The sequence below is a fragment of the Quercus robur genome, chromosome 4 (assembly GCF_932294415.1).
Source record: "Quercus robur chromosome 4, dhQueRobu3.1, whole genome shotgun sequence".
NCBI classification, from domain to species: Eukaryota; Viridiplantae; Streptophyta; class Magnoliopsida; order Fagales; family Fagaceae; genus Quercus; species Quercus robur.
In genome coordinates, this window is record NC_065537.1 from 51566859 (window position 1) to 51594240 (window position 27382).

General features: G+C 36.0%; 1 pseudogene; it reads right to left on the reverse strand.

The window, feature by feature from the left end:
• The window catches only part of LOC126722141 (probable LRR receptor-like serine/threonine-protein kinase At1g06840), a 38751-nt pseudogene extending 18847 nt beyond the window's left edge, over window positions 1-19904 (reverse strand).
• Between the last annotated feature and the right edge of the window lie 7478 nt (window positions 19905-27382).

Genomic DNA, 27382 nt, shown 5'->3' on the forward strand with positions numbered 1-27382 from the left:
TTAAACGTAGAAAACGAAGTTTGAAAATGGGACCACGCGGTTGTGGAAGGTGGCACATGTTTCTGACCAGGTCACCATAACGAGCTTTAAGAATTTGTTGTCAATGGAGGCAAAGGCAACTCCATAAATTTTTTCAATGGTATACTTTAAAAAGCATAAATTATACAATTTAATGAAAAGAGAAATTCATATATTGACAATAATAATCAAAATACATGCAAATACATAAAGTTTACAATTATCTTCTACGAGTTTTTATATTTTGAAATCGTTGTATGATAGTCTCATTATTAATGTAACACCCCATAATTTTGATATTAATTAAATTATGGGTCATGCTAACGAGTGTCCTTAGGACACTCCTTAATAATCTATTTTAGGAAAGTTTTGATACCACTTTTATGAGAAATGAAAAAAACTGTCGAAAAATTAATTACCTTTTTTTCATTTCCCATAAAAATTTTCTTTAAATGGATTATTAACCAATGCCCTAAGGACACTCATTAGCATTTTCCTTAAATTATTATACGTAAATTATAAAAGATGCCTACAATTAAATGGATCAAATTGATTTGGGTCTAAGATATAAAAAATAAGATAAATGCTATGGGATATGAAGCCCAAGTGAGGTAGTGTAAGTAAAAATATGGGCCTTGATAACCCTAGCCTTTTACCTTTTAAGTTACACGTGTTTGTACATAAGAAAGTTCTTTTTTGTTTTCAGCTGCAATACACTATTAAGCTGTTTCTTTTCTTCTCTACGGCTATGCACATGTAGTTCAGGTATGGTTTGTCTTGCTCTAAATTTAAGAAGTTTGAATAGTCAATAGCTAGCCATTGTCATGAACCTAGACTATCATTATACTAATATAAAAGGTCTCCTATAATTTTATTATATTAGATAAGGAATGGTCAATATGTCACGAAAGGGCCACGGGCTTTGAATTTGTGCCTAATGAAGTAATAGGCTTAGACTTATCAATTCAAGTTGTCACCATGTGAAAGGGAAAAGGTTGCTTTTTGTGGTTTATATTTAATTGTTTATAGTCTCACTTGTTTACCGTCAACTGACATGCATCACACTTTTGTTATTGTCAAAATCTTAATCCAACGGCACCAAGAGGGCATACTAAGCAACTAGATTAATAGATTAAAGTTATCATGTAGCTTTCAATGTTAAGTTGAATATATATATATATAATATTAGAGTCAATAGATATCTAACGTCATCAAGAAGGAATGCTAAGCAACTAGATTGATAAATTAATTGTTTATAGTCTCACTTGTTTACCGTCAACTGACATGCATCACACTTTTGTTATTGTCAAAATCCTAATCCAATGGCACCAAGAGGGCATACTAAGCAACTAGATTAATAGATTAAAGTTATCATGTAGCTTTCAATGTTAAGTTGAATATATATATATATATATATATATATAATATTAGAGTCAATAGATATCTAACGTCATCAAGAAGGAATGCTAAGCAACTAGATTGATAAATTAAGGCTATACGTGGCTTCCAATATTAGATTGGATAGATGTAATGTTAGAGTGAATGGATATGAATAAATAATATGGCTGTTACATTCAGGTTGGTCAAATGTTCATTATTCGGCCCTATTGAAGTTTCATGAATACCTATAATGACGTAATGGAAAAATCTGATTAGGCAGCAATATCTTTAAGTCCAAAAATCTGATCAAAGCTGAAAGTGAATTGGATAGTTAGGTGAATAAATGGAGAATTTTGGATATATCAATATTGTCTAGGATAAAACCGTTTAAGTCTGAAAATAGACTTTTTTTTTTTTTTTTAAGTGGGAAATTGTGTATTGATGAATCTATTTTTGGTGTTGCTAGATTCTAATTCTACTGAATTGTTGTGATTCAAGGGAGGTTGATTTCTTTTATTTTTACAACTAAGAGGTAAGTGGTATTTACTAATTTTGGGGGTTTTCCCAAAACAATGTTGATTATTAAACTATTTTATATCAAAGAAATATGTTGATATTCTATATATAAATTGATATTTTATAAATGTTTGATGTGCACATTGACTATTAGTTTTATGAAAAACTTGTGGGACAACCTAAATTTATTTAAACTTGTATGTGTGAATATATCCTTATATTTTTTAGAATTATGAATGGATTATTTTTGTGAGCACCTTGAATGGATTATTTTAGTGAGCATCTTGAATATGTTTTGAAAACCTATGGCAAGTCATGATTAAAAGCTTAGTATTGTATTTAGTCCTTAACAAGGGAAAATCATACTACAGCTAGTCTTTAACAAGGGACAGTACTAGAAAAGGGGACAATACACATTTGATAGCTCCTTAGTAAGGGAGTATACTGTTGAGGATACAAAAAGGAAGCTCCTTAGTAAGGGAGTGCTCATTTAGGTTCCAAAGGAGCCATCCTTAAGAAAAGCGATGAAAATGAGGTTCCAGTCTCAAAAAGAAGACAATACAACCCTATCAATAGGGCATAAATGTAGGTCACGAGAAAAGCCTAGGTGATTGTTTATATGATGGTATTGATATATATATATATATATATATTATGATAGCTCACAATATAAAAGTATTTTTTTATGTGAAATATTGATGAGTTACAAGTTATGAAATTGTTGTAAGCATTATTTATTTGAAAAGTTTGTTCCCACACCCCAATGTTAATGTATTCCACTTATTGGGTTATCTCACCCCCCCCCCCCCTTTTTATTTCCCCTTACAGATACATTAGAGGAATTATTGGAGTAGAGATTCGTGGAAGACAACAATTATGAATTATTTTGTGGAACTGAGGAGTTCAATTTTTTTTTTTATTGAAAGTAGAACAATTTTTTTCTTTTTTTTAAAATTTGAGGGTGTTCCTAATTTTGATTGAGGGTGTTCCTAATTTTTTTTAAGGGTAAACAAATTTTCAAGACATTAGCAACCTCAGGTTCAGATACAACCAATTTTTCAAACATTTCCTATCTAGGCGTGATGGATGGAATGACTCCACTAACAAGGTCATTGCCAAATACATCTGATGACACAAAAGGATTCTTCACATAAGAGGATGATGATGGTGAAGTCATTGCCTTTTCTGAACCTGAGAGCATAGGATCCGTTGTTTTAATGTCAGAATCAGGCATCATAAGCCATATATTTTCAAGTTCTCAGACCACCTCTACCATTGAAGGTCTAGCATTTGTCTCATCTTCACCGTTAGTGTATAGCTTAGACTAGATTAGCCCATTGGGCTTAGCCCAGTATACTGTATTTGTAGTTTACTCATATTACTTGTACTACACATATGCCTAGCCTATATAAGGCTCTCTATTATACATTATTATTTACATACGATATACATACTATTCAGTCTTTCTTTCTCTCACTTTGTATTGTTAATAGGGTATCAGAGCCATTGCTTTACCCTAGTGGTATTTTCAAGCGTTCTTCCACTGCCCTCACCTTCACCAGTATCCACCGTCAGAAGCGAGTCACCGCCGTCACACCCAACCACTACCTCTCAGATCTAGTCTATTCATTAATCAAATCATTGAACCATAGTTACGACATGGTATATCAAACTTCTCTGATCAAAACATAGCCAGAAACAGTCCTAAAGGAGCTCCCACGCACCCTAACGCGCCGCCCCAAGTTTCTTCTTGTCGCAAATGCGCCGCACACGCTTTCACGCTCCGCCATGATCCTCACGCGGCTCACGTGCCTGACAAGCCGCCATCACGCACTTCCAGTCGTACCATGCACTACATGCGCTCAACTCCTCTAAGTGCCATGTCAGCCCTAGCACATCATCTACCACGTTAGCATCACACGTCATCCAATGACGTCAGTAGATAGTACTATTGACCGTTAACTAGCACTGTTGACCGATGACTTTTGTGCTAACTTTTTGACCAAAGTCAAAAAATTTTGAACAAGGCCAATCTTGCTCAATTTTTTGCATAGATTCCAATTTCGGGCTCCATTTCTTCATTTGAGGTATCTAAGTACTGCTTTTTGGTCATTTTATTCATTATGGCTCAACAAAATGAATAAGATATCATACGTCCTATCACTATTATGCTGGATGGTCCTACTAGCTATCATGCATGGTCTCAGAATATGATTGTCTTTCTTAAAGGTCATAAACTGTGGAGATATGTGACTGGTTCAATTCCTAAGCCAGTACCAAAACATCAGTACAAAGCCACAGCTACTGAAGATGCCTCCAAGACTGTTGTTATAGCGGATGATTATGAAGAACACCTAGAGGAATGGGAGAATATTCAGAGTAAGATCTTGTCTTGGTTTATCAATACATCTATTCCCTCCATTCATAATCTTCTTCCTTGTCTTGAGACTGCTAAGGCTGCTTGGAAATTTCTGGTCGATCGCTATAATTGCACTAATGATTCAAGCCTAGAGTTCCACATTGAATCAAAATTTTATCGAATGTGCCAAGAGACAGGTCAGTCTATTTCTAATTTTTATTCTCAGAATTCTACTATGTGGGAACAACTCTCTGCTACAGATCCTCCACTAGTGTGTTCTAAGGACATTGAGCTCTTTGTCAAATATCGAATTGCCGTAAATTTATGCACTTCATGATGGGTTTACATGAGGATTTTAAGCCTACTAGGGCTTCTCTGCTTAGCCAATCTCCTACTCCTTCTCTTGATGCTGTAGTCAAGGAGCTCATTTCCGAGGAGAACCGTCGGCCTACTCATCACATGTCATCGTCTGATCATGTATTGGCTACACCATCTCCACAACCTCCCATTGTTGCATTCACTGCTCCTCCATGGATAAACTCTGGGCGTCCCACCTCTCAGTCTTCCAAAGGTACTCGCTGTGAATTTTGCCTTACCAAAGGCCATGACATCTCAGTTTGTGGCAACCTGCAAAAATTTATGCAAAAGTATAATAAAGCTTCTCTTCCTCAAGCAACTGTTGTATATCCTTTAGATCCATCAATTCCTATAGGTCCATCTTTGGTTTTCTCACTTACTACGGCTGATATTGAGGTAGTAATTCAGCAAGTTTTATCCCGAACTTCCATTGCCCTTTCTATCACCTCAGGTAAACAACCTTGGTTTTTTGATACTACATGTTGTAACCATATGACTCCTGATGAATCCCAATTTTCTGATAAGGCACCCTCAGAACACCCGATTACCATTTACACTGCTGATGGAACTCCTATGCTTGTTAGTCATAAAGGAAAAATCTCTTCTCCTTGTTTGTCCCTCAGTGACACTTTTCATATCCCAAAGTTATCCCTCAATTTGCTTTCTGTTAGTCAACTTTGTAAATTAGGCATAGATCTTCTATTTACTAATCATGGTGTGGATGTGCAGGATCCCCGGACGAGTCAAGTGTTTGGGACAGGCCGTAAGGTTGGTCGCATGTTTGAGGTTCATAGCTTGAAGATTCCTTCACAAGTTGTTTCTGCAGCTGCTACCACTACCACCCTCTCGCCTAATCTATGACATGCTTGTCTTGGTTATCCATCCTTATCTCGTCTTCAGTTGTTAGCTTCTCAAGGCCATTTAGGTTCAATTCAGTTTCAAAAATTTGATTGTACTTCCTGTCATTTTGGCAAACAAACAAAATTTCCCTTTAATAATAGTGACTTCTTTTCTTCTGCACTTTTGATCTTATACATTCTGATATTTAGGGTCCTACACCTATTCCCACTAAGGAGGGATCAAGATATTTTGTCATATTTGTAGATGATTTTTCTCAATATAATTGGATTTATCTACTTCACCTTAGGTATAAACTTGTGTCTATTTACCAAACATTTCATAAAATGATTGAAACACAGTTCAATCGCATTGTCAAAGTCTTTCGATCAAATAATGCTCAAGAATATAATGATAAATCTTTCTTATCCTTTTTAGATAGTTATAGGACCCTTACTCAGCGGTCTTGTCCTTACATCTCTCAACAAAATGGTCATGCAGAATGAAAATATCGTCACATTCTTGATGTTGTCCGCACCCTTCTCATTTCTACCTCTCTTCTTGAGCGCTTTTTGGGTGAGGCCACACTCACTGCTGTGTACACCATTAATCATATTCCTTCACCAACTACACACAACAAATCACCATTCGAGCTTCTCTATGGCCAAACCCCTAACTACTCCTCTCTTCGGGTTTTTGGTTGTGCTTGTTTTGTTTCTCTTCCTCCTCATGAACGAACAAAGCTCCAGCCTCGTGCTGGTCTTTGTTGTTTCCTTGGTTATGGTGTATCTCAAAATGAGTTTCGCTGTTATGATCCCATTTCTCATCGCCTTCGTGTCTCTCGTCATGTTGAGTTTTGGGAACATCGTCCTTTCATGAGTCTTCAGCAGTTTCCTATGTCCTCTTACTCAGAGTCTCCTATTTTTACTGATCTTTTCCTCCCTCTCTATCATGAACTTGTGGAGGATTCTTCGACATTGGCTGCCTCTCTAGACGACTCATCTCCAATTCTGTCCCTGGCATATGATCCGCCTGTCTTGAATCCTATGGTACCACCCTCTCCCGAGTCTCTTGTTGGTCCTGAACTTCGTCGTTCTTCTCGGGTAAGCATTCCTCCCCCTTATCTCACTGATTATCATTGCTCTTTTGCTCTTGCCACCCTCTATGAACCCCACACCTATCATGAGGCCCATACTGACCCTCTTTGACAGCAAGCTGTGAATGAAGAACTAGATGACCATCATAAGAATCACACTTGGGATATGGTTGATTTGCCCCCTGGTCAATCTGTAGTAAGTTGTAGGTGGGTTTACAAGATCAAGACCAAGGTTGATGGATCTGTTGAATGATACAAGGCTCGCCTAGTTGCCAAGGGCTTTACTCAGGAGTATGGCATTGACTATGAGGAATCATTTGCTCCTGTTACTCGCCTTACATCTATCAGATGTCTCATTGCTATAGCTGCTATTTGCAATTGGCCTCTTTATCAAATGGATGTGAAGAATGCTTTCCACAATGGAGACCTCCAAGAAGAAGTGTACATGCAACCATCCCTTAGCTATCCACACTCAGGTAGTCAAGTTTGTTGCCTTCGTCGTGCTCTTTATAGCCTCAAGCAGGCTCCTCGAGCTTGGTTTGAAAGGTTTAGCTCAATTGTTGCTCAACAAGGTTTCACTTCAGTCCTCATGACATTGCTCCCTTTATCCAAAGATCCTCTGCTAGTATCACTCTTATTCTTCTTTATGTTGATGATATGATTATTATTGGAGATGATTCTGCAGGTACCAGCTCTCTTCAACACTTCCTTAGTCAACATTTTGAGATGAAAGATCTAGGCACTCTCTTCTGGGCACTCTCAGTTATTTTCTTAGGCTTAAGGTTACCTCATCCTCTGATGGATACTATCTCTCCCAAGCTAAATATGCTTCAGATCTTCTCTCCAAAGTAAGTATCACTGACAACAAGACTATTTCCACTCCCTTGGAATACAATGCAAAGCTCACACCCTTGGATGGTGAACCTATATCCGATGCTACTCGCTATCATCAGTTGGTTGGTAGTATGATCTATCTCATTGTTACTCGTCTAGATATTTCTCATGTCTTGCGTATGGTTAGTAAGTTCATGGATGCCCCTCATTCTATTCACTATGATGTCGTTCTTCGAATTCTCTGATATGTCAAGGGCACACTTTATCATGGTCTCCATTGCTCCTCTCGGTCTTCTCTTGAGTTTCATGCTTATTCAAATGTGGACAGGGCAGGTAATCCAACTGATCGATGCCCTATCACAGGTTTTTGTTTCCTATTAGGCACTTCTCTTGTCTCATGGCATAGCAAGAAGCAGGATGTGGTTTTCCATTCCAGTACTAAGGCTGAGTATCATGCCCTTGCCGACACCACCTACAAGCTTGTCTGGCATCGCTGGCTCTTAGTTGACATGGATGATTCACAACTCACTGCCACTCCTCTTTATTGTGACAATCAGTGCTATCTACATTGCTCATAATGATATCTTCCATGAACGCACCAAGCACATTGAGATTGATTGCCACATCACTTGCAGCATCTCAAGCAAGGCAATCTTAAGTTGTTCTCCATCTCCTCTGCTGACCAGCTTACTGATATCTTCATCAAGTCTCACCCACCTGGTCGTCTTCAAGATCTTATATCCAAACTCCAGTTGGCCTCCTCCTTGCCACCTTGAGTTTGAGGGGGGATGTTAGTGTATAGCTTAGACTATATTAGCCCATTGGGCTTAACCTAGTATATTGTACTTGTAATTTACTCATATTACTTGTACTACACACATGCCTAGTCTATATAAGACTTTCTATTGTACATTATTATTTACACACAATATACAGACTATTCAGTCTTTCTTTCTCTCACATTATATTGTTAACATTCACAACACTTGAGAGCCAAAGTCAAAAATTTCACCACACATTCAGAAGGATAAGATCCCATTCGATCATCAATAACTGAAAAGATCATACCAGATTGATATGCGACATTAACTTGGAATGGATAAAGACAGTCAAAAACTACAAGTGCTCATTTTATTACACCAAATTTAAGACATTGTTGCCTAGAGGATGATATGATAACAACATCATGACAAAGTGATCTTCATTGTATAAAATTCTGTTTGGCATAGGATTGTAAAAAGATTTCAATGGTTTTTTGAAGTTAAACTGAAACTTGCAACTCAAGATCTCACTCTTGACTATCACACCTAGTATAAAATGGCATATGGCAGAGGAGAATTTTCAATATGGATTAAACTGCAAGGGTAAAATAAATTACAGAACAAAAATTTCTTTCATGCCCAATCACCTAATGTACCATTGGGCTCCTATTGAATCTAAGGAAAACAAGTCTATAATGTTTTACCTCTCTTAAAATACAATACCAAGGCTATAGACATCACCCTTGTCTGTTAGTTTATGAGTTAAGAAATACTCCGAATCTAGGTAACCCTGCAAATTTAATATAGAGAATGAGAGAATAAGGAAATAGATATCAGTCATATATACTACCACACAATATTAAGTCTATTTCATTTTGTTTGAGTTTGACTTATTTATTTTAAAAAAAAAAAAACAAATTGTATAAATTTATAATTTAAACAAAAATGGAAATGGAAGACACTATTATCATTTCATTTTTATTTTTTTTACCAAGAAGGATTGGAAGCCTAGGCTAGATTGTCAAATGAAGAAACATATAAAACTTATAGGCACTTAACATGTGGCACTGGTGCCACATTAAAGAGAACACTGATGATGAAATCAATGATAGGAGGTGGAAAAATTCACTCATCAACCTAGACTCATAAAGTTTATAATTCTATTTAGGAAAATGTCATAAATAAGTGTCTTACTGGTGTTCCCTTCACAACTGTGGATACATGAGCAGGCAAATCCCCTTCAATATCAAGAACTGGTGCAAGTCGAGAAAGTCCAAAATCAGCAACTTTTTCTGTATACTTAGAGTCCAATAATATGTTGCTGGCCTTGATATCTCAGTGAAATATTGGGGGATTAGCTTTCGTATGTAGGTAAAGGATGCCCTTAGATGATCCTAGGGCAATTTTCAATCTCATAGCAAAACTCAGAGGTTCTTTAGACTTAACTATATTATTGCATACATGAACCACAAATAAGCTCATTTGAATATGATGTAGATTTTGCAAAGTAAATTTGTTAGGAGAAGCATGTAAGGTGTAACAGAAAGGTGATCCCTTAGAGTACCATTTAACATGAACTCATAGACCAACATCTGCATCCACAACAATACTAACATGAAGCTCTTCCCAAGCAACATTTTTAAACAAATTCAACCACAGAGAATAAAAATACCAATCCTTGGTGTGGAAGCCAAACAATTTTGTAGGAGAAACATACTGCTCATGAAGAACAGTACTATAGAAAGTTCATTGTGAAAGGAGATAATAAGTTATTGATACATTTTTTTTTAAATCAAATCATCCTTAATTTATAAAGAACTCTGCATATGCTTCTACATTATTAACAAAAAATAAATAAATAAATAAATAAAGCGAAAATTACATTTTCATCCCTACATTTTTAGGTGATTCTCACTTTGATACCTAGATTTTATTTTTACCGCTTTTAGTCCCTATCTTGAAAAACGCTTCCCATTTTAGTCCCTGCCATTACATCAGAGACAAAAAATGCACACATGGCAAACGGTAGAATTAAAAAAATATTAAAAATATTTTATTTTATTTTATTTTAAAATAAAATAAAATTTTAGTTGTCAATAATTTTAAAATAAAAAATATTAAAAATTTTAGATAAAAATAATTGTTCTTCATGTTCTTCCCCCAAGAACATGGTTGCCCAGAAAATAAGAAATTCAAGATTTTCTTCTCGTTTATTTCATTTTCTTAGCATCCAAACAAACAAAAACATAAACAAAATCATGATCAAACTCAGATACTCTAACACAATCAACTAACAAATGAAAGAAAAGAGTAAATAAAGCTTAGCCTCTCACTCTCCTCCTAGAGAATTTGCCAATGGGTCTGTTACATTGCAGGAGTGGCAGGCCAGGGGCACCAACTCTCCTTTGCCAACTATGGTCACCGATATCGTTGACCAAATGAAGGCTCTGAAGATAGATATTGATGCCCACATGACCTTTGGTGGTAGCGGTGGCAAGCTCCAGGTCCTCCTTCAACTTTGTTTTGTTTTGTTTTTATTTTTATTTTTATAAATTTAATTTAATTCTCTGTTTGGTTTCTGGGAAAGCTAAGGAAAGAAGTACTCACGAATTTAAGCTGGGTGTTGGAGAACACTGAGCATCTCACTTTTGTTTGTCGAAAAAAATGAGGAAAAGAAAAAGAATAAATCTATTGGGTTCATTTATTTATTTACTTATTAATTAACCACAAACATCAATTCAAAGGGGTCTAATTAATTGAGGTTGAAAATTGAGGTGGGTAACAGGAGAATAGAGGAATGGTGATGATTTGATGCAATTTCTATCAGCAATTTTCATCCTTAAAGTATTTTGGGCAACCATGTTCTTGGGGGAAGAACATGAAGAACAATTATTTTTAACTAAAATTTTTAATATTTTTATTTAAAATTATTGATAACTAAAATTTATTTTATTTTAAAATAAAATAAAATTTTTTTAATATTTTTTTTTAATTCTGCCATTTGTCACGTGTGCATTTTCCGTCTCTGATGTAACGATAGGAACCAAAACGGGAAGCGTTTTTTCAGGATAGGGTCTAAAAGTGATAAAAATAAAATCTAAGGACCAAAGTGGGAATCGCCTGAAAATGTAGAGACGAAAATGTGATTTACGCAAAAAAAAAAAAAAAAAAAAAAAAAAAAAAAAAAAAAAAAAGTTGGCAGCATCTCATCCATAATGTGTCTAGATTGAGTTTAATTTACTCTATTGTTTTTTTTATTATTATTATTATTATTTTTTTTCTTTGACCGCTTTCATGACCTTATGATTTCATTGTATCAACTTCCTAAGTTGATGGGAATCATCAACTCGTGTTCGTGTATTCCACCATGAGAATGATGGATAATCCAATCATTTGTAAAAAAAATTCTATATGTCCAATCAAGATAAGAATAAGCACCTGTTCACATTCTTCATCACACAATCCAATCAAAGACACAAGGTTTCGATGATGTAACCTTGACAACAATTCTATCTTTGTCAAGAACTCCCTCTCACCCTGTAAAGATCCCTCTTGGGCACGTTTTATGGCCACAAGAGTACCATCAGCTAGAATGCCTTTATAAACCATCCCATACTCTCCTTGGCCGACCTAAGAAGAGCTGTTAAAGTTGTTTGTAGCCAGAGCTATTTCTCCATAAGTGAAATCCTTCACACCATCAATTTTCATGGTGGTCCTAGACGCTGTAACTTAAATACAGGTCAAATGTTAAAAATGAAAGATGTTGTGCCGATTTGTTTTAAAATAACTAATACAATTATGCATACTATCAGAATGCTTTATTGTATACATATATGTGGTGGAACATTCGTAAGATGGTGGGCATACTGTAGGGATAGGAACAGAAGTGGAATTTGTTAAACTCTGAGTGTCATTTTCAAGTTGACAGAACTGAAGATTTACGTTGCCGTTGCATACAGGATTCCCTTGAAGCCTGAAAATTAATTATCAAAACAAGTGACATGATAATTGTATCAATGTGTATGTCTGTTACACCTCCGATTTTTTTTTTTAATTATTAAAACTAAAAGGAGCACATCTTAACAAGTAATCACGTTACTTTAAGATGCATTTTTTTACTCATGAAATTCTACATGAAGCTAATTAGCAAGTGCAAATTGGGGAGCAAGTATAGAAGCAAACCAGACAGTGACATTCGAAGGTAGAACAGTACTGCCAATAATATTTGAAAGATTATTATTCTACAACTCCCTGCAATACCAAAGGGCCACAAGCAAGCGCTTAGAAAATCCAGTATTAGATGCTTCTAAACTTATTGAAGTCAATCCAAGATGTTACACATTGGAATTTTACAGAAGAGTGCCTTGTAATCAGTAAAACGAATCAACTTTATTTGTACCAATATAAGCACAAGATGTCTGAGAGCATGAACGTGCACACACACACCCAACAGAAAATTATGCTTTTAACTAAGGGAAATAGAAACATTGTCACTCAGATCTTACACTGTAAGGTTTCCCTTTGCATTCAAAGTCCTACTATCCCAAATGGCGGATGGAACTGAACCGTTTAATTGAATTATTTGCAAGTGACCTGCCATGGGGAATAATTTACCAAATAAAGCAATTTATTAATTAACTGTTTAATTTATTGACTAATATCAATTGGTAACTTTATAAGTAACTGTTGAGATAAGTGGAAACTCAAATTTAGATAGATATGAAATGATTTACTATAACGTTGAACTATAGAATTTGTTAAATTACTGATTGTTCCAAAAGCTTAAACTTTTGGGACAATCGGTAATTTAACATAGTATCAAAGCAGGAGATCATGAGTTTGATCCTTGTCTTCTCCATTCCGATGTGCCAAAAGCTTAAAATTTTGGAACAATTGGTAACTTAACAACTAAAAATATGGAAGGAGGAAAAAAGCAATGGAGGACTACTCACAATTCCTAAAGAAGAGGAAGACCCGAAAAGTTTGTCGGAATTGTTCTCGTTAGATTGTTGTTAGATAAATTGCTGAGCATATTGTTTGAATAATAGATATCAAAAGTCAAGGGAATTGCTTGCGTAAATTATGTTCAAAAACTGAAAGATGTGTCTGAATATTTCGTAAATTTGGTAAATAATTTTAAACAAAACACAAAAACCAGCAGATGACATGTCATTCAAAAGATGGAGAATCTTACATAGTCGTGATACTCACAAAAAGTCTATTTTGAGGTATGGTTCCATTTAGCTGATTTGAACTAAGATCTCTAAAATTTATGTAAGTTAAAATTAAAGAATAAGTAGCTAGCAGACTGATCTTTGATAAAGTAAAGAGAAAATTTTATTCAGTTTGATGCATTTATCTTTTTGACTCAAAAGCTCATTCATAATCAGCGTCAAATAGATTAAAAAAGGAAAATAGAATAAAGCAACTAACATATAACCAAGCTATTGTATTTGACTCAAATCAGGAACTAGTCCTTGCAAACTGCAATTCCTAAGACTCCTGGAAAATCCAACCAAAACACAAATATTATCAATCTTTCCATGAAATATCATGTGACGCAGATATGCGTACTCCTTGATTGCCATGTTGCAAGCATATAAAGCTCCAAATAACATGAAACATTTTTGATATCTGATTACATAAACTGGTATGGAACATTGCTATACCAGTGGCCTAGAGGTTTCCAAAAAAAAAAAAAAACACTTTATATGCCTCCTTAGTTGGCTTAACAAACACCACAATCTAAGTTAGGTAACATTCCCATTTAATTTCTTTTCAATCAATGTTTGAATAATTTATATATTTCCGACAAAATGTATACCATTTTATCAATTTTATATATATATATATATATATATATTTTTTTTTTTTTTTTTTGGCTAGTTTTTCCATCTGTTAGAATTTGGTGCTTGCTGAAGAACATTCAAAAATCAAAAATATAAACATCCACACACTAGAAATATAAACATTACCACAAGACATCAATATTTAACAAGGTTTAGCAAACTCAATGTCTACATCCCTAGACAAACAATAGCAAAAATTCACTATCAAGATATGGATTACAACACATAACTAATGCCTAGAAACTAGACTCACACTCTCATAACAATACTCACAACCTTCACAAATACCAACACACCCAAAACTTCTCACAAATGCAAACAAATCCCAACCCTAATACACCAAAACAAACTCTAAATATCAACTCGCAAACTTGACCTTTTCACTATCCAAAAAACCCAATACATCCAATGATACTCTCAAAGTAACACAATAAACAAACTTTCAAGTCTCACATGTAGGTCCCTTTCAAACTACTCTTCAAAGAAACCTACTCGTGTTCTTCTAATAGTCTTCCCTTCTCTCCTCCATATGGTAGGATTTATTGGGAGAAAACCACATAACCATTTACAGTATTGTCTTCTATATATAAGGTGTCAGTATATATTCCTTGGTGGAAAAGAAGTATCAAATTACTTCTTTTATAAGGAATAAATTTTCCTCCCACACCAAGAAAACTAAAACTAAGTCAAAATGGGAGAAAATTTTCATCAAATCTCCACATAGACCCAAATTCCATCAAGTAATCTTCATTCTTTCTATTACAATTCCATCGTAGTCTAAAAAGTTTTTCCTCAAATAAGTTGATCATCATTTCCATGTATAAAGCCAAACTTGTGTGCACCTATATCAAACCAATCACAAACTTGTACAAAAAATCTTTTCTTGAACCACACTAAGATCAACCTAGCTTTGATAACAACTTATCAGAATTTCACTGTGCATTTAAACAAACAAGAAATGAAATATCAATTTAAGACAACAATGTTTATTGTGGTTTGAACAACTTTATGCCTAGATCCACGGGTAAGGCAACTAAAATCCTCTATAAACAATATGATCTACAACCACAAACCACAAACCACAAACCAAAATCACTAACTCTTACAAACAATATTCACTGACTTAACAAACCCAAACTAACCCATATCCTAATACACCCAAAAGAAACTCCCAATAACAAATCCCAAACTTGACACTCTTTTAGTACCAAAATCCCAATACACCATATGATGTTATTACAATAACACATTGGTCAAACTTTAAAGTCACATAGGTGGGTATCCTTAAACCCCAAAAGAACTATCAAGCTACTATTCAATGAAACCCACTCATGTTCTTCTTAGTCTTTTTAATACCTCCCCATATGGGGAGGACCTTTTGGGCCAAAGCCACCAAACATTTCACAATGCTATCTATATAAGGCTTCAATGCCTATTCCTTAGTGGATAAAATAAATCAAATTACTGCTTTTACAAAGAATATTTTTTTTCTTTCACACCAAGAAAATCCAAACTAAGTCAAAATAAAAATCTAAGACAATTTCCAACATCCTATTTGATGATGCCAAAAAATCACCAGTGAACCACACAGTCCCTACACGCTCGCAACAATACCTACACAATAAAAAGAAAAGACCTTACAAAGAACACCGGTGTGGTGCCGGCCGAATACCCTCCGAAGGTCAAGTTAGAATCTTCTCGCAACTCTAGAATGTCAAAGCTGGGATCAATTATGCATATCTTTTTTTTTAGGGTCTTCGAGTTTTTATAGTAGTGTAGAATCAAACTTCTTTGCTTGCGTCACAAGTCTTTTCCTTTGTGGAGAAGATCTCCATCAATGTGCGTATCTTCCAGAATCCTCTTCATGTTAGAATTCTATTCATATTGGGACACTATGGACTAGGGTTAATCTTGAGGCGCAAGTCGTTTCTGTTTAGGGTTTCTTGGAGACCACATTATGACCAATTCAATGCCACGTGGCCTTTTGATCCGTCCACCCTGGGTCCGTTCACATCGGATCCGTTTACTTTAGCCCATTTGTCTTGCACTGTCAAGTCCATCTAAATGGATCCGTCACCTCTAATTTTCTTCCTCTTCACTATTTATTTCAATTTTGCATTTTTGCCAAAATAATAAACAAAACCTTTTTGCCTCACACCTCAAGGCTATCACCTCAATCCACGTTTACTTTTGAAACCTAGTTAAAAACACAGGACAATAACATAATATTATACACTTACAACTTCCGCAATTTAGACATGTTGCCATAAGAAGCTGGAATTGTAGTCCCATCAAAGTTATTGTTATCAAGTTGGCTGTAAAACAAAGAAAATGAAGCATCAAGAAACTTGAGAAAAGATTGCTTATTTATTATTAGATTATAGAAAAAGGAAAATTAGAAATCATGACCTTGTTCAAGAAGAGAAGAAAAAGAAAAAGAAAATAAATTCAGAAATCTTAATTGTAATTGTAATGACATTTTTAAGTGATAAAAATCAAAAATATTTATGTTCCAAGAAATAAGAAACCATATAGTATCAGTAAATTTGGCAATTCGGAGAACTGTGGAGGAAGAGACCCTGATAAGTTGTTATTATCAAGAAGGCTGCAGGTCAAAAGTTGAAGATGGTCACTGATCTCACAGATTGTACTGATAGATAAGACAAATAATATAAAAGATAACCAGTTACTGACTTACAATTGAATAAGACTTGGTAATCTGGATAGCTGAGGCGGGATTTGCCCACTGATCGAATTGTTGTTCATGTAACAGCTCATAGAAAAGAGAAGTATAAGGGTTAATCATTGTAGAACGGATTTTAGACACTACAGCATCAGAAACACACTCACAAGTGCTTTGTTTTGTTCAAGAATGCAAATGATTTAGGTAGTCGTCCTGATATATGGTTTTGGTCAATTTGTATTCTATCCAAGTTTGGAACATAACCGAGCTCTTTAGGCAAGGGACCTGTTAATTGGTTTCCATTCATAAGCCTGGAACATACAAAATATTGAAAATGGAATCAGAGACAAAGCAATGTACTGCAGATTTGCAATATTAAAATATCGTGTATTCAGAAAAGTGCCGACATATAAAGTAAATTAGTTCAGATACAAGGATTATTTCCTATATTATTTAGAATTCAAAGGCTTTGAAATGCACAAACTAGTAGCATATTTGCATTTCTTAATGGTCTAAGCATGTAATCCTGTGACTGCAATATTGAATGTCTAACCTATCCAACAGAGAAGCTGCTCAACTTACAAGAGAAACAAAGACGTAATATTGCCTATCTCCTTTGGTATACTCCCACTTATGTTGTTCCACATAAAATCCCTTCAAAAGAGTAGATAGAGGAAAATATATTAGTAAGATAAGTACATCAAATGCTACAATGGGGGTGAGAATAACAATGATCCAGAACATGAAGTGAAAGAGGTAACCAAAAACTTTGAATAACAAAAAGTATCATAGCACAGAAAAGTAGCTTTCAGATATGCTTTTCCTTACAATATAGTCAAATTAGATAACTGGCCAAGCTTTGGTGCTAAGCTTCCTGACAAATTCATATTTAATAGTAACCTGCAGAAAGGCAGCCCGAAAAGGAATTATTAAAGCACCACATTAGTTCTTCAACAGAAATTCCTACATGTAGTAAATAGAAAAGTTGTATCAAAGCTTTCAGGTCTTATATCTGAACCCATATTTTCTAGAAAATTGGGGAACATGGGGCTATTAGATCAAGTCCCAATAATTTTTTTGAATCTTAAATGAACTAAAGAACCGAGGAATTTCATTCCCTTCATCAACTAATATGACTAGAGATAAAAGTGGAATACGAAATATCTCATCATGCAAGGGGGACAAAAGAAATAAAGAAAGAAAAGTGTTCTAAGTGGAAGAATATACAACATTATTAGAATCAATATTGCTCCCTGATAAAAATAAAATAGCAAAGGTTAAAATCATACAATTGATCTACATGTAGATACCCATCATCTAGGGTAATATTGTAGCACACAATTCTTGTCCATTTTTATGTTCATGGATCTCCTCGATCCCAGTTACTCAGATTCCTATTGGGATCTATCAATCTGCTCTTGATGCCCTGCAATGCCTTCACTGCAAGTGAATACAAATTTTAATCATCATTTCATCAACATGAACATTTACAAAATTCACTAGCTTTGCTGATCCATGTGTTTCTTTAATTCTAGTATCAAGGTGGGCAGTTACCTAAATCATGGTGACAATATGTATATGGGTGATAATAATTACTATGAATTTCAACCCAAGTCAGAGAAACCAGTTGATCCGAGGTTGTTGTCATTGCTAAAATTCTTTAGGGAGCTCTATGTTCGAAGAAGGGAACTATGCAAGAAAAGCTTTCCGAGACTTCACTATGAATTTGTAGAGTTGTCTATGAAATGTGTTGGTGTTGTACCTCAAGTGCAAGTACCTCATCTCCAAGTGAATAGAATGAGATCAACTCCAACCTTGCAAAGGAGTTTGAGCATTGGCTCGCCGCAAACACCACCTAATAGAGGAGGAGAATCGGATTTGAGGCTTGACCGGTTTAGGATCCGTACTCTAAACGTAGGCGGTAGTGGTGGTGGTAGAAGCAATGATGGTGGCGGTGTTGTTGTTTAAGATGAACTATACATGTTTACTAAGTTCATCTTGGATAACACGTAATGAAATTGTTTATGTCCAAGTGCGTTAGTGAAGAAATCTACAATCTGGTGTCTAGTAGGAACATGGAAGGTCTTGATCACACCATCTTGAATCTTCTCTCAGATGAAGTGACAATCTATTTCTATATGCTTTGTTCTTTGGTCGAAAACTGGATTTGCATCAATATATATAGCTGCCTTTCTACCATAGTAAAGAGAAGCTGCTTGATTGTGCTCTAGTCCAAAGGTCTTGAGCAAAGCTATTAGCCAAACAATTTTACTTGTGACTATAGCCATTGATCTGTATTCAAACTCTACTAAAGATCTTGATAAAACCTATTGCTTCTTACACTTCTAGGAATCAAAGACTCACCAAGAAAGACACAAAAGCCTAATATGGACCTTCTGGTGTTTGGACATGCTGCCCAGTCAGTATCACAGTAGGCCTTAAGTCTCAATTCTAAGCTTGCAAAAAGAAACAACCCCTGACCTGGTGTCTTCCTTAGGTACTTAAGAACTCTATAAGCTGCTTGCAAGTGAGGCACTTTGGGGGAACTCATGACTTGGCTAAGCTTGTGTACTAAGTGGCATATATCTGGTCTAGTGAGGGTCAAATAGAGCAATTTACCTATCAATCTTCTATACAAGGAAGGATCAAGAACATCTTCTCCCATTGAACTACTGAACTTTGCAGATTGCTCCATTGGCACATCGGCAGGCTTGCTAGCTAGCAAACTTGTATCAGAAAGTAGCTCCAAGGTAAATTTCCTTTGACATAAGCTAATACCCTCTAAGAAATACTTCAAAGTGCCAAGATTTTTTAATTTGAATTTGTTGTCTAGGAAAAGTTTAAAGGTGTTGATAGCATCCACATCATTGCTAGCTTTGAGAATGTCATCAACATACACTAGTAAAATAATAATTGAATCTTTGTGAACCTTGGTGAAGATAGAATAGTCGGATTTTGATTGGATGACACCATCAGCAATGATTGTAGTAAACAACTTAGCTAACCGCTGTCTGCTGGCTTGCTTGAAGCCATAGAGAGATTTTGTGAGCTTACACACCTCCCCCTTGCTGCCAAATCCAGGTGGAGGAACCATGTATACTTCCTCATCTAAATCCCCATGGAGAAAGGCATTGTTGACATCCAATTGAGAGAGATGCCAACCATAAACAGCAGTAAGAGCCAACAATGTTCTAACAGTCACAAACTTCACCATAGGAGAGAAAGTCTAATAATAATCAATACCCTCAGCCTGAGTGAATCCCTTAGCATCTAGTCTGGCCTTGTATCTCTCAACAGACCCATTTGCCTTGAGTTTAATCTCATACACCCATTTGCAACCAATTGGAACCTTGCCAGGAGGAAGTTTGGTCATAACCCAAGTGTTGTTAGCTTGAAGAGCATTAATCTCAGCCTTGATGGCAACTTGCCACAAAGGATCAGTCAAGGCTTGATCATAAAAGGTAGGTTCTTTGGCAATAGTTAAAGCAATAGCAAAAGCCCTATGTGAAGTAGACAATCTATCATATGAAAAAGAAGAAGAAAGAGGGTAAAGAATACTTGGACCATCAGAAATAGAGGAATCATGTGATTGAGGTAGAGAAGCAGTGGCCAACACATGAGCAAATGCAAGATTACAATGATAGTCATGAAGATATGAAGGTGGTTTATAAGTCCTAGAAGACCTTCTAACAGGTGGTAACTTAGGTAAAGGAGAGAAAATAGTAGCAGGAAGCTCATTATGATCAGAAGAAGGGACATTGATAAATGGAGAAAAAGCTGAATCAAAATGCACAAGGTCAAGAAATTCATCAGGGGGAACAGCAAGATCAACAAAAGAGAAAGGAAGGGAAAATTCGCCAGAAACAAAAGGAGTAACATCTGGAACTGAAGTTTGAGGTGGAAAAATAAAAGAAGAAGATGGAACAAAAGGTATGACAGATTTGGATGTCCAATGTTTGAAAGGAAAAGTGAACTCCATGACATCTCTAGACAAGAAAACAGTCTTAAAAGCTAAATCATACAATTTATAACCTTTCGTACCAAAAAGGATAGCCAATGAAAATGCATGCTTTAGCCCTAGGATCAAACTTTGTTCTATGTCTAGTTAAGGTAGAAGCATAACACAGACAAACAAAAGACTTAAGATGATTATATGTAGGAGGATGACCCAAGAGCCTCTCATAAGCTGTAAGATTTTGTAAAAGTGGGCTAGGAAGCCTATTAATGAGATAGGTGGCTGTCAGAACACAATCTCCCCAAAATTTCAAAGGCAAATTTGCTTGAAATCTTAAGGCTCTAGCAACATTTAAAAGATGCTTATGTTTCCTTTCAACCACAGCATTTTGTTATGGAGTCTCAAAACATGACAATTAATGAATGATACCTTTAGAAGCATAAAAGGAAGAAAGGGAAAATTCAGGTCCATTATCTATTCTAAACATCTTGATAGGAACTTTGAATTGTGTTAAGATCATATTAAAGAAGGATTGAATCAAGGAAGAAGGATTGAATCAAGGAAGAAGCATCAAACTTATGCGTCATCAAATATACCTAAGTAAACCTGCTGTGATCAGCAACGAAGGTAAGAAAATACCTTGATCCATTCAGGAAAGGTGTGGAATATGGTCCCCAAATGTCAGCATGAATCAAATCAAAGCAAGATAAAGAAATGCTAGTAGAATGAGGAAAAGGCAATTTTTGCTGTTTAGCTAAAGGACAAATATGACAATCAAAAGGCTTATTATTATTGCAAGATTTGATTTCAGGTACAATGGTATTCAACAAATTCAATCTTTGTGAAGATGGATGACCTGATCTATAGTGCCATAGCCTAAAAACACTATATGAGGAATCAAGATTACAAGAATTAATACTTTTGCCATGAAAATAGGATGACAACTTTGATAAAACCTCAGAAACAGAATCTGGTAGGGTGACTTGTGGAGTGCACTGCAGTGTGTAAAGGCCTCCTTGCTTTTTACCCAACCTAATCATCTTCCAAAGCTGTAAGTCCTGGATAAAACAATAATGGGAAAGAAATATATAGTAACAAGAAGAATTCTGGGTCAATTTGCTAATAAAAATAAGATTGAAACAAAAACTAGGAATACAAAGAACATTCTCTAAGAGTAAAGAGGCAGAAACTTGGACAGTGCCTACATGAATCACCTTGACCATATCACCATTAGGTAGCCTAACAGAAATCTGAACAAAAGAAGTAATAGACTTGAAAAAATGAAGAGATGAACCATGTGGTCAGTAGCTCCATTGTCAAGAATCCAACCAGTGGAGCCTATGTTTGAAGTATTGACACTTGAAGAAAAAACAGAATACTCAAAGGATGGAGAAAACCAAATACCTGACAGCTCTTGACCTTGAGAACCAAGTGGAGACTGAGTAATGATGCTAGCTACCTGATTGTTAGGACATTGTGATTCACTTGTCAGGAACATATGTCACTATTTATGGAATTGGCTAATCCTTTGACAAAACACACTTTACTTTTATTTGGGTAGATCTAGGATGTGTTTAATACTTCAAGAAACCTTGTTTCAAGTTCAAGTGTTAAAACCATGCAAGTTTATCCAAGATTCAAGTCTGAAAAGTGTCTATCATTAAATCTCAATAGCTAGCTCGACAGCTAGCATCTATCAAGACCTGTAGAGCTGTTCCAACTTGTGGCTCGATAACAGCTCAACAGATAGGTATTTGTCGAGGTTTATAAAATTCAGTTTTTCAAGACTGTTTTTCATTCAATCCGTGATTGCATGTTTAGGCTTTCTTTTCTCACAACCCTAAGCATATAAGAGGATTATTTTAAGGGCCTTCAAAGGTGGAACAAGTTGTATAAGTGTTGAGCAAAGTTTGTTCAAGCAAATTGTGATCGAAGACAGAATTTCCCCTAATTCATCTTTCTTGTGAAGAAGCTGCTGTGTTTGTGCACCGTAGGGTTTTGTAACCAAGGAGCTTCTTGATCTTCATCGTGTGATGAACTGAAGAACTTTGCAGCTAACAACCATTTCTAGTTGGTGATTGAAATCACGTACTACGATCTACGCAATTGGTTAGTCACGTACTGAGAGCCGTGCATTATAAGGAGAAATTGTCACTACAAAACAAGTCTAATTAGGTATTGGGGTAAGAGTTCAACTGTAAGTTGGTATAAGGTACTAGAATTCTTTTACTTGTAACTGCTTGTTTTGATAATAATGGATTCTGGGGAGTGGTGACCTTAAAATCACCCGATGGGGTTTTTGCCATTTGGTTTTCCCCATTGGTAAACAAATCAGCGTGTCAATTTATTTTCCACTGCATACTTAGTTTATTGGTGATTTTTTTGTGCTACAACGCGTTTGCATGTTAATTTGATTAATTAATAAACTTAGCTAACTAATCAATTAATTTATCACAAGGTGTCAATTCATTTTTGGCCTATCAAGTGGTATCAGAGCTAGCGATTAGGTTTAATCTTTGCTATGTGATCCATTAACCCCTGTTTGTCATGGATAAAGGACAATCTCTTATTATACCTACTTTATTTGATGGCACTAACTACGCATACTGGAAAGTACACATGAGAGCTTTCTTGCAGTCTCTAGATGAGAAGATGTGGCAAGCTGTTGAGATAGGCTAGACCAAGCCGAAGGAAGTGCCGACCGATTGGGATGATGCCAAGATCAAGGTGGCAAACTTCAACAGCAAGGCATTGAATGCCTTATTTAGTGTGGTCGTTAATGAGGAGTTCAAGAAGATATCCTCCACTGAAACTCCTAAGGAAGCATGGACCTTTCACCAGACAACCTATGAGGGAACCAAGGCTATCAAGGATTCAAAGCTTCAGAGGCTCACTACAAGATTTGAAGAGATCAAGATGGAGGCGGATGAGTCGTTTGATGAGTTCTATGCCAAACTCAAGGACATAGTGAACTCAGCTTTCAATCTTGGGGAAACCATTCCTGAACGCAAGATTATGAGAAAAGTGCTCAGATCTCTACCCGAGAGATTCCATGCTAAGATTACTGTTATTGAGGAATCAAAGAAAATCGATAAGATTCCATTGACAGAGCTGGTTGGTAATCTGCAGACCTATGAGTTAGGTTTAACAAGAATTTGCAAGTCGAATAAGGGCAAGAGTATGGCATTGAAGGCCAAGAGTAGGGATACTGATGAGTTTTCAGACGATGAAGATTCTAAGATGAAGTCCTACATCACCAGGCAATTCAAGAAGTTCACGAAGAACGCAAATGGGAAGGGCTTCGACAAGGTCCGTAGGCAATCCAATACTCCTTAGTTCAAAAGCCAAGACAAAGGGAAGAAGAATGCTAGGAATGGCGGTCAGTACACTGTTCCCTTAGGACCAAAGTGCTTCAGGTGTCAAGGCTTTGGACATATGAAACAGGAGTGCCCCACATATCTCAAGACCATTGGGAAGAGCAAGGCACTTGCTGCTACATTGAGTGACACCAAGCCTAAGGATGATTCCGACAATAAGGATGACGGAATCCTGAATGTCTTCACTGCCACTATCAATCCTGCGAAAGGGATTGTTGAAGACATGGACGAAGAAGAGGAATTGGTGAAGTCCAATTTTGAGATGAACAAGTTGACATCCTCACAACCTATGCAAAATTATATAAGGTCTTAGAAAAGTATGAGAAGATGTATAGGTTGACCACCAAGAAGCTTAGTAATGTAGAACTAGAACGAGAAGAGCTTTCCACAAAGTTTGATGAAGCCAATCAGACTATTGGAGCACTGAGGTTTGAGAATAATTTCTTGGTTGAGAAGACCAAGAAACTTGAGGCAAAACTGTTCCAAGTCAGAGCTCAGCTGGAAAGAACTTCAGGCACTAAGCTTGATGAGATGCTCAGTCTTCAGAAATCTGCTTCTAATCGAACCGGTTTAGGGTATGATTTCTCTTCCTCTAGTATTGCTTCTCCTAGTATTACTGTTTTTGTTCCTCCTGCTAATAATGTTAAAATTGAGAACAATGATGTTAAAAATGAATTAGCTAGTGAGAACTTAGACAAGGGTAACTCTATCTTAGGAGCACCCCCTAAGCTTGATAAGAAAGAAGTTAAAAACCCTAAGGCTAAAAAGGCTAACTCTCAAAAGCCTGAACAAAAGAAGCATCATCTCTATCATCACTGTGGAGCAGCCAGTCATACTCATCCTAATTGCTATAAGTGGATAGCCACTCAACAGAACAACAGCATGATAGCATCGAGAAACCAAAATCAATTTCCATCCTCTTTTGCTCCTCTCGGAGATCTTTTCAAGGCCCTCATGTTCCTTTTGAACTTGAACGATTTCAATTCTTCCCTCTCACCGCCGGTTCAAGGGTTTACTCAAAGGAAAGGTTCTTCCAAGGTGTGGAAGGAAAAGGGCTCCAAGTGATTTTGTCAATTTTTCTCTCTCCTCTTCTTGTTTTTTGGTTTGCATTACTTGAGTGTTTTGTTTTACTGTTTTGAGTCAAGTTTTATACTTTGCTTAACATGTTTTTGTTTGTTGTTTTCAATTTTATTTATTTTGTTTTTCATATGAAAATAAAAATGAAAATTTGAAAAATACAAAAACAGTGTGTGTTATGTGTACATTGGTACTTGTGTACCTTGGATGGCCATTGAAACAAAATGTTCTAAACTTTGTATCGTTTATAGCTTAGATGAGCATCTCTATGCACAACTAAGTAAGTGAGTTTTGTGGCTCATATTTGTGATCAGTAAGATTAAGTTATCTCTTGTACTTAACACTTATATCACTCTTTTTGACAGGAAGGACTAGAAAATCCTAAGAGAAAGGTATAAATAACCATCTCACCACTGCTGCCCGCCAATCATGAAATGACATTTATATGCTTCGGCATAGCAAAAGTGGAATGTCAAATGCTTAACATAATTGGGTATTTCTTTTCTCTCTCTTATATATCCATGCATGGTTTACTTAAAAAGAAAAATATACAAAGAAAAAAATTAAAAGCAAAAAGATCAAAATGTTTTATATATGATTGCAAGCGTGTCTTCTAGGAGATGTGGGAATTATAGGATGTACCTCAAAGGTGATAGTCTCTATCAAACAGTTATGATTGTGTGTGAGTTAAAGTGATTTTCTCATATCTAAAATCGTCATAACATGTAGACACCTATGCAATCTTACGATGTTTTTCACACACAACACGCAATATTCTTTGCTACTTTTAATACATGTGTAGGTACAATTTGATTTGACCATCACAACGTTTACATGTGTTAATGTATACTCACAAAACTGTCTTGACTTGTTTGGTAAAATATAAAATTGGTTAGACGTGTTTAGTGTGTGTGTGTGTGTGTGTTTTTTTGGGATCTATGTACTTAACATTTTTTGCTGAGAAATATTTTTGAGAGTTTAAAATGTTGTTTGGATCCTTGGTTGAGTTGCATGCTTAATTGCATTCATATATATGTTTTTCCCTTCATGAAAAACTGTTTTAAAGCAACCTCGATAGATTCTCGACACCTCTCAATAGCTAGGTGGATCGATCGAGAAAGTGTTTGTCCCCTCAATAGCTCCTCGACAGATCCTCGATCCATCGAGCTTCCTTTTGCCTTGGATACATGCTCGATAGATGCTTCTGTCGAACCCTTTAAAGCTTGACAGATCCTCGACACTTCTTGATCTATTAAGATTTACTGATAGGCTATATAAAGGGCGTTCATGATTTCTAATCTCATTTCTCTCAATCTCTCTCGTTCTATCTAGCCTCTTCATCTCCCAAAACCTCTCTCACTCACCTTCAACCTCTTCCTCAAGGATTCTTCAAGCTTATTGAAGTTTTTCTTCACTTGGTAAGTTTCAAATCCCTCATTTTCATGCATTTCATGCTTTGTAACCTAAGTTTTTGGGATTTCTGCAAAAGTTGGGGATTTTCAAAATCAAAGAGGTTTTTGTGAAATTTTTGGGATGAGTTTTGAAGATTTGATCTTAAAAAATCCATGCATTGCATCTCATGAGCATTGTAACAATACATGCTTTTAGATGTGTGCAACTGATTATGTGCTGGTAGGTTTGGATTAGGCTAAGCCCATGATGCTTTTTATATTGCATGTCACATGTTTATTTATTCCCATGCATACGTTCTTTCCTTTCAATATATTCTTTGATATATTTTGAGACTTTTCTTATTTTCTTTTCTCTCTCTCCCTCTCTCCGTTTATGTTAGTTTGCTTCTATGGCACCCAAACGTAAATGTGCTCTGTCCTGAAACCCTCTTCATTCCGAGGCATCCTCTTCTGCTGACACTACTCGTTTCTCTGTCCAATTCCATGATGAGAAGGCCAAATCAGACTTCTTTGAGAACTTTTCTCGACGAGGCATTCATTTTGAACACCAAGTCATCTTGTCGGACTTCTCCGACACCGACCTACCCATTGTCATCTATAGTAGGGGATGAGGGCCACTGTGTGACACCCCGGTCACTTGTCCATCCATGCTAATCCAGGAGTTTTACTCCAACATGCATGGATTCGATTATTCAGTACCTCATTTCATTACTAGTGTTCGAGGTACGCACATAGTTGTCACACCGCAGATTGTTACGGATGTGCTCCATGTCCCCAAGGTTGAGTTTCCTTACTACCTTGGTTGTGATCGTCTTAAGTTAGTGCCTAAAGACGAGCTCATTTCTACTTTCTGTGAGCGTCCATCCGATTG